Source organism: Eutrigla gurnardus (genome assembly GCF_963514095.1).
Source record: "Eutrigla gurnardus genome assembly, chromosome: 19".
In the NCBI taxonomy this organism is placed as follows: Eukaryota; Metazoa; Chordata; class Actinopteri; order Perciformes; family Triglidae; genus Eutrigla; species Eutrigla gurnardus.
In genome coordinates, this window is record NC_139930.1 from 10,529,566 (window position 1) to 10,538,954 (window position 9,389).

The window sequence follows — 9,389 nt, forward strand, 5'->3', positions numbered from 1 at the left end:
CTGTTGAACTTTGCACTTCAGAGTCTCAGCAACCAAGATTCTAAAGAACTGGAAACAAAAGGAAGAAAGCATCAATGTCCTGGAGAAAAAAAGTACATTTTATTAGTGACAGCTGGTGTCTGCAATACTATTGTCCTCCATGAATGAACAGAAATTGAATAATATATATTGAGTGCCTGTAAAGTATATAGCAGCACCTAAACTGATGATAACTGATGGGAGTTTCTTGACGTATTCTTTATGGCAAGTGGACAAATGGGCTGTCGCTTGTCAGCGCCAAGGTTTTATAAATAAGTGATGAAAACTGACAATGGAGACCATTTTGATTTCATTGACCCAACGCTAGTAGCCACAACACGCAGACTCCCTGCCATACAATGTATATAATAGACAGCAATACAGTCACTCAATCTGATATTTTGGATGCAATTCAAATTTTTTGACACAGTAGTGCTTTGTCATATTTTAATCATTTTGAGTTCCAGTTTTTTGCACTTTAATCACTAAAAACAATTAATCCTCAATCACAAATGTACCAACTGTACTGATTATAAGTTTTCAAAAAGCAAGGTTAACAATAAAAAATGTGTTTATAACCTTCAACTTTCTCTTACCCGAAATGAAATCCACCGCGAGACAGTGAACGACTTGACATTTCCTACATAATAAGAGAGAGCTCCAAACACAAAAAAAACTACACATAATGAAAATGCTCTTGGAAAATTTTGAAAAAGTCAGATCTCTCAAGAAAATTTCCCCAAAGGTCAAATATAACATCATTAGAAAAAATGATGAATGCTAGCACAGGGCCAGAACAAAGTATTGAAAAAATAAAGATACTGAAACAGGATTCCAGTTTCTTGGACTCACTGTCTTAGAGCTGGGACTAAACAATTCCAATCCAGCACACAGAAAGTTTTCTAGGGAAGCTTATGTATTGTTTTCTCCACTACAAGGGCACCCTATGAGGGCACTTCATCACATTCTTTCCACTGGAAGGGCACCCTAGAGGGCACGTTATCATGGTTTCTCTATTGGAAGGGCACCCAGAGGGCATTTTATTACATTTTCTCTAATGAAAGGGCACCATTGAGGGCACTGCATCGGGTTGTATCGAGTATAATGGCACCCAATAATGCACTGCATCAAATTTTCTCCACTGGAAAGGCACCTTTGACAGCAGTTTGATCCATTCGAAGGGCATGACATTTTCTTGCCGGGTAGAGCACACTAGAGGGCAATTAATCACATTTCCTTGCACATTTGGCCACCAGGGCACTTTATCATGTTTTACTTACCACCGGGGCATCCAAGAGAACGCTTTTTCATGTATTTGAATTTTTTATACCTCCCCAAGCTTCCTAATTCCCTGAGCAATATTGTATTCTCAGTAAATTAACCCATAATAATTGCTTCACTATTGAGTGAGAGCTACGAATGTAAGCTCCCCCCCCTCCCCCTGCAAAGCCTCAGAACTCGTCAGTGCTAATAACGATAATCATTACTTTCTTTTTGACATGATAGCTTTTTAAGAAAAAAAAACTTCTTGGTGAGCACCTCCTATCATTGTACCCATTTTCTGCAAATTATTTCTTAACATTCTTTAATTCCTTCATCTTCTTCAATCACAAATAATTGACCTAATCAGACATGAAATTATCAATTTGCTTAACGAGGTCTCTGGTCTCTAAGAATACACACCTACCGCTTTGGTTGCCGCCAGCGTATTTTCTCAGTGAGAGACGTGTTTGCCAGCCGTGCATGCTGCTAGACCAACATCTTACCTGTTCAACACGCCGCCTGCCAACGTCCATTCAGAGCTTTTTCATATACGTTTCCTTTGCAGGTGGTCACATTAACTAAATGTTACATTACAAAATCATACATTTTAAGCATTATTTGAATATCTTAACATTGATAATGGGAGTCATGTTCGTTGAACTGGACAGCATTATTGGAGCTTGAGCCATAATACCATAAATACTTAATTCCTTGTTTGCTCATTTAATTTAGTCTTAATCTTTAGCCGCAATAACATTAACAGTTCCACCGAAAGTAACACAATTTCCTCTGTATTCCACTGCACCTTAATATTTATCAACCATAAATTATTCTCCACACTTATAATAATACAAGGAGTTTATGGGTTTGTCACTAAAGTCTTAAAGTGATAAATTCCTTAAACTTTGCAAATCAGTACAACCTTTTATGCACGGATAAGCTCATTAGTGAAGGAGTGTATCTGCTCTCAGCATATCTTGCTTTGTATTTTCAGCCAGCTCTGTAATAATCTGTAATAATGTATGAATTAAAATGAATAAATACATGAAATTAGGGACGTCAGATTGTGCACTCACATGAAGCAGCCACCCACACCTAATTACAATCCAACAAGCAGGGTGAAATGCAACAATAGTCTTTTGGTAACATTAGTGATAGGTTTGTTGTTGGGGTTTAGTTTGTATGATGTCATTGTTGTCCCTTGGCCTGGTATTGCTGTCATTACTTACTAAAGTTAAAGTGCTTACTACAGCTATTGTGCTACCCTATCGACTATTTGCAATTTAATTCAAACTATTATATTATATATCAAATTCCACTAACCTTTACATATTTAAAAAAAAAAAAAAGCTCCATTAGTATAATTCAAGCAATTTACTATAGCCTCCCGCTGGCACACAGAATAATTTGTTTTTTATTAAACAAAAGTTTCCTCTTGCATTTTTCTCCACTGCACCTCATCGAGCTTAAATGAGTGTCTTGAATACATATTTTGTGGTGCAGTGTCTGAAGTTTCACAGGCAACACCTGGCAGAGTGCAGCACGGGAACAGGAAGCCTAAAGGAGACAGATGCCTTCTATCAGAGACATTGCACTCAATAAGGGTTTGGCAGAGATCATCACACAACGATGCAGTGGGAACAACGTATGTCGCAGGGTTTGGAAAAGATAAAAAATATGATACACTGAAATGTACATTTCACACATTTCTTTCCACGCACTCCCCATGGCCTCTGCTTCACAGGAAATGATTATGTTTTGAAGAAGAAAGGAAAAAAAGACATTTCTGAAAGTTCACAAAACCCGGAGCCCCCAGACGTCAGGAAAGCAGACAGCAGTGATACATAATGGGACAATGAATCCACACACCCTAATATAATGATTAATTGAAGGAAACAATCCAGCCTCATGTTAATAAATGTCAAATAAATAAATTCCATTATAGCGAGGAACAGTTGAACTCACTGTTTAGTTTATACTTTCCCGTGGGCAGAAAAACAGGTGACAGGAATAAACACACTTGTTAGTGTACACTCGCGCCTTGCAAGGAATTAGACACAACCTGGCAGGTAGCTCTCCTGATAATTGAAGACACTACTCGTAAACACCTCAAGGCTGTTGTTATTCCAGAATCTTGTTAACAGCTGCGAATGACAGCAATGTGTGAGCGCAAATGTTAAGGGCATTCTGCAGAGTGGATTTTTTTGACAAGTCACAAAAATAAGGGCAAAAAGTATTTTTGGTACAAGATGTTGTCACATGGCTCACAGCTAGAAGACAATGGCTTGAAAATCTTTTTAATGCAGTTTTGCGCGACGCTCGGTGGAAAGTAGTGCAGTTTGAGGAGCCGTCTAGATATTACGATGTCTCTGGTTCAGGTGTGACGTTATTTATGGCGGCTCTCAGGTGGTGAGGAAAAAGCACGCATTTTCAAAGAAAACATAACATAGTGAGTGGAAGCAACCTCACAGCATGGCAACACGATAAATCAGAGAATAACTCTGCAGTGTTGTTGTACACATAATACAAAAGGCCCTCGAATACAATTAATCAAAAAACATAGTTGCTCAAAAAATGTAACAGTTGAGAAAACAATTTTTCACAAAACCAAGACCACACGGTGGGAAGATAAAAATCAGCCACCAAAGACCACAGCTGGGATCTGTTTATTCTCGACAAATCTTCCGCCCTGATGCATTCAAATGCATCTGTGAAAACCAGGAGTTGTGAATGAACACCCCCATTCCTCATTCAACAACCACAACACATTATCCAGTATTGCTTTTGACTATATTGTGCCTGAACAAGAGATAAACTAAAACACACCTATGCGCACCATCCCGCACTCACCCTGCCCGGTTAATATTAGCAGCATTGGAGCAGGGCTCGTGAAGGTTAAAAATAAATAATATATAGTTATTAGCCAATACGTTTTGCATTTATGCTTACATATAATATGTTAAAAACTATTTTGCGGACATTTAATTACTGATTTAGCAGCCTAATGTAGGTAAAAACTAAAATCTCGCATCAACCCATCAGACCCATCAAATCTCGCGCAGAACTGCGAGATTAAGTAATGACCTGCGAGGTCAAGGGTGAAGCGCGCATCGCACAGAGCATTCTGGGCGCTAGCATTAGCGAGCATGGTTGTGAAGTTGTGTGAAAGTTGCCGAATGTTAAAGGAAATACAAATGACACGTCCCACATGGAAACAGAAGGAAAGACATGCTGTTGGAAGAGGAGGGGAAGAAGGGGTAGAAGGCCGAGAGATAACGCTGACAGTCCGGCTAAAGCCTCGCTGCTGTCATCGGGAAACGAGTGTCACTGTCGGTGGACCACAACGACGATCACCGACGGTCCGTGAAGGGGCCCTGCGTCGCCTGCCTCTCCTCACGTTAACGGTGAGTCCAGCTTGTAACGCAACGTTTGAGTCCCGGCGGGCGAGTTGCCAGTGGTGGTTAAACTCAGGCTCCTGGGTTATGTTTTGAGCATTTTTGGTGCGTTTGCGTCCTTCCATTACTCATTAAATGTGCATCGGAAAATGTGACTTTGGTTAGCAATTTAGCGATACGTTTCTTGTGTCAGAACACGGGCTGTTAATTAAGGATGCGCTATCAGCGGTCTGGGGTTTCTTGTCACATACCGGTAGTTCTAATAACTAATACAGTGGAAGCTAGTAGCTAGTAGCCACAATATCACTCAGCGTCTATTCCCCAGCAACTGGCTTTGTCATACTTTTAGTGGAGCACTAAAATTAAAGTCTAAATATGTCGGGTGACACAGAATTTGCAACTCTGCAGGATCCGGCGTCACATTTCTTTTTAGTCAAGTGTCGGTCTGAGAATCAATCCAGTTACAACAGCAGCCAGTATCGTTGTTGTTAATCTGCGTCACCTGCCAACTATTTTAGTGGCAGTGTAATTTGCTTCTCCCCTTCGGGTGTTAGATTTAAGAGAGGAAAAAGTCACAAGCATGACAGAGTCCTATGCTATAAACCTGAATTATCACCTGGCAGCTGATAATGAGCTCCATACAAAAAAAAACCTTCTGCAGTGTCTGTGCTAATTATGGATGTATGGATGTAACTGAGAGTGATTGGCTGGTGAGGATTGCACATGCTGTTGATGTGATAGATGTGTATGTGAAGTGCATCCTGCGTTGCTCTGGCTTTTGAACATTCTCCCTTTTCCTGCAAGAACAAATCTCTTTCAGTTCAAGCTGAGAGGTAAAGGTCTTTACAGACTGACCCATATAATGGACTCACTTCCTCGTTGTGCGAGCATATACTATTTCTTTCATTTTCAAGGTGTTCCTGGACTCCTCGATTGCTGCTTCAAAATGAAGCATGCAGTGCCAGTAACACATGGTTTCTGATTAAAACTATGAAGGTTATTGGACCCCGGTCGGTGGTTTATTTATTTCATATATTGAACATAACATTCATTTCCAATATAACTTCTATTGTCATAGCCTCACAAACCATATGGTCCCATCAGATTTGGAGGGTGGTCAAAGGTAGCTGATATGAGCGGGACATTGCACAGCAGAATCCTAATGATGGTAATCAGATTTGGAATCTTTGATTTTATTGGAACACTGTCCCCTTCTTCTATATTGAACTCTTCTTGTAACTCGCTTTGGACAAAAGGGCCAGTTTAATGTAAATGTAGTGGTTTAGCAAGACACTCTTTTTATATAGAAAAAAAAGCAGGCCCAGATGATGAATGGTGACATAGCGCTTTTCTGTAACCTGCTGCCTCATGAAAGTGACTCAGATCATAAGTCACATTCACTCAGCAACACTCAGTTTACTATGTGTGGAGAATTGTGTCACTTCCATCCGTCCATATGACATGTTCATCTTTTTTTGACTGCTACATTCTGTTTAGAGTCATGTCATTGCACCTTATGGTAATCATCGCTGTTTTATGTAAACAACAAGTCTAAGTTGGCCTGACAAGGCATGGAAATAAATGGGATAACACCCTAGTTATCTATATATCAACTGACATATTTTTATGACTTCGTTAATCTCAGTTTTAACCAGTTTAAATAGTGCACCTCCTTTTATGGCAGAAATGAATGAGGTCTGCCCCTCCTTCCCCACCTATCCAGAGTGGTTTATTGCTTTTCTCCTGAGGTTCAAGCGACTTCACTATGAAACAAGAAAATACTCCAACTTTGGAGGAATATAATATCAGTGTATCCTTTATGTTAAATATATATTATATTATTTATTTATAGATATATACGTAGTTTTAAAACTCATTCTCACTCAAGTGAATGGCAAAACAAAACAATTTACAGTCATTTTCAACACGTCATGTTCAATATGCAGACTCATCATTGAGGTTAAAAAACTCACCTGTTTGATAAAACAAACGTTGTCTTTGAAGATATAAAAAAGTACTTATTTTTTCTCTGATGCAGCACGTTCTTGGCCCCGTTAAAAGAACGTGATCGCTCATCAGTGTAGACGCTCACATCGCTGTAGTTATGGTTCTTGGTGTGGACATCCCTCAAAACGGGGTCAAAATATGGATGGTCAAAGTAGATTAACGTGTTGCTACTCCCCAATGTGTATGTGCCTGCAAATAGTCCTGAGAGGCTGTTCATTAACACAGGACTGCCCTAGTTTCACTGTCTGATTGACAGAATGGGGCAATTTATTTACATACTGATGACCGACAGCTTCACCTTTTAGCCACTTAGTTCGTTTGCATGGAACCGCTAGCCGCTGTTTGGTCTCTGAGGCCTTGGAATAGCGCAGCATAATACACTCATCTTTTGTGAACACTAACAAACTAGCTCTCCAGCCTGCTTGATCTCGACAGCCACTGGTGAGATTGATGGCTGTGACTTGAAAGCTGTATTTCAGAAACTGCCTACTCTCCCCTGACAATATTCTATAAACTGCTTCCCCTGGTAAATCTGGTGGCTCCCACTCCATCTGTCTCTGTCAGGGGGGAGACACACACACACACATGCACTATGATCACAATTTCAAATCACAAGCCAGGAACACCTTTCTAGCCTTTCTCTCCTCCTTCCTAAGGCTTTTAGTAGGATAGAGGGGGATTATGTAGACACATTCATATGCATCCATTTATCAGTATCAGGATGGGTGGGGTCAGAGACGAGAAGCCAGCTATTGTCTACTGGAGGGGTCACTGTGCTACTTTTATTAAGGACCTGCTTCTGTTTTAGGGACAAGCTCCTCCTGGGTGTTGAGGGGAGCTCTGAGAGCTAAATGCCCAATTAACCTTGCCTGGCCCAGGCACACTTTTAAATGGTTCCCAAATGGCAAAAGGTAATTAATTAATTTAATAGGATGGCATGCTCACCTCATTGTTGAAAGGTGCAGAATTCACACGACACTAATCAATGGGATTACCTTTGGCCTTGTTTTGCATGTCACCGAGAGGAATCTTTGACAAAACAAATTATGATTTGTAGGACAAGTAATTAGTCTGTGCAGATACCACACTACTCAGTCATTCACAAACATGAGAAAATGTGTCATTTTGACGTTGCAATGTTGCTGCTAATTGTTATATCTAAAGAACACAGATGCATTCAAATGTTAATGCGTGGTTGCTTAAAAACATTTAATGTGCTTTTTATGTTGATACTCATGTCACTAAAATAAGGGTCTGAATAAATTATACAAATAACTGCTCTTAATAACTTATTGCTTCATATGTGAAGCATCAGTGCCTTTTTTTAACTGTATATTTCTCTGTGTTTGTGGCCAACAACGCTCAAAAATAGCATTAGTCTTCAGTGCTTCCCTGCAGTTTATTTACTTTTCTGGTTCAGTAGCTCAGTTATGAGCAGTTGCAAATAGTTTAATCTCATATCATTTTTATAGAATGAATCTTTAGAGACCCAGTTTGGCTTTTTTTAGAGGGGGACAGGGGATATTTAGGGGGATGGCAAGTGAACAGTATATTCCACATAAAAGTGGTATACATCATCTGAAAGCTGGAAAAGTGGAGATTAATTTGCGATGCAGATCAGCAGAGTGTCATGTTATTAAAATCATAAATCAGGATTTAAAAAATATTTAATTAATTAATTAAAATGAAATGGCAAAAGTGTAAATGGGTTAGAACATTATGATGGAAGTATATGATGGCCTCATCATGACAGCACACTTTGCCATATAATGACTCAATGAATGAAGTGCAGCAATTTTTAGGTTGAAATTCTGTGCTAAATGTAGCAATTTCTTTTTACCACTCTACCAAAATAGAAAATCCCAAATCCCTCCAAAATACAACATTAGGACACCAACACATTAAGGAACACCATAGGAAAACGTATGTTGTGAAAAAATGGTCTCACTATGTAAAACGGCAACAATGGGGAATATTATCCTCACAAATTAATACAGTTCATCAGATCCACAAGAGTCTCGGCTTTTCAGTCTTTCACAATTCATGCAGTTACGTGACGGTTTAGAACCCATTATGCAGAGATATTCAAATATACCATTATAATCAATATTACCCATTTTCATCCACACCTTGAGGTCAGAGGTCAAGCAACCCCTTTTGAAAATCACCATGTCAGTTTCCCCTTCTGAAAATGTAGCCTAAATTTGGAGCATTAATCTGCCCCCTGGTCAACAAGCCAGCAGGACATGGCTGATACCAATCAGTCCTTAGCTCTACTAGTTACATATGATGGTAGCTTCACTCCAGCTTTAGGAGTGAGCCTGTTGCAGCCATATATTGCCGGCGGTGCATCAGCAATATATGCAATATATACATATTTTGCTCTTAGAAACTGCTACTGCTAACTGCTACATGGAGAAAACATGTCTAACATGAGCACAACATCGGACTGGGAAATGTTTGATTATCGGCCTCGTTGGTTTCCATCTGTGGTGGATTGCGCTTTGCTGTCTGTCGCTTTGAGGCTGGTTGTCATGTTGGATTTGCAAGAATGTAGTATAAAAAATAATAGTATCAGAGAAGCCTGTTATTTGGCTATTACATTCATTTATTTTGTCATAACAATTCTCAGCAATTAATTCTAAATGGTTGATGTTTAATGATCCAAAAACTTCAGACGGCTTTTAATTAAACGGTGTAATTTAG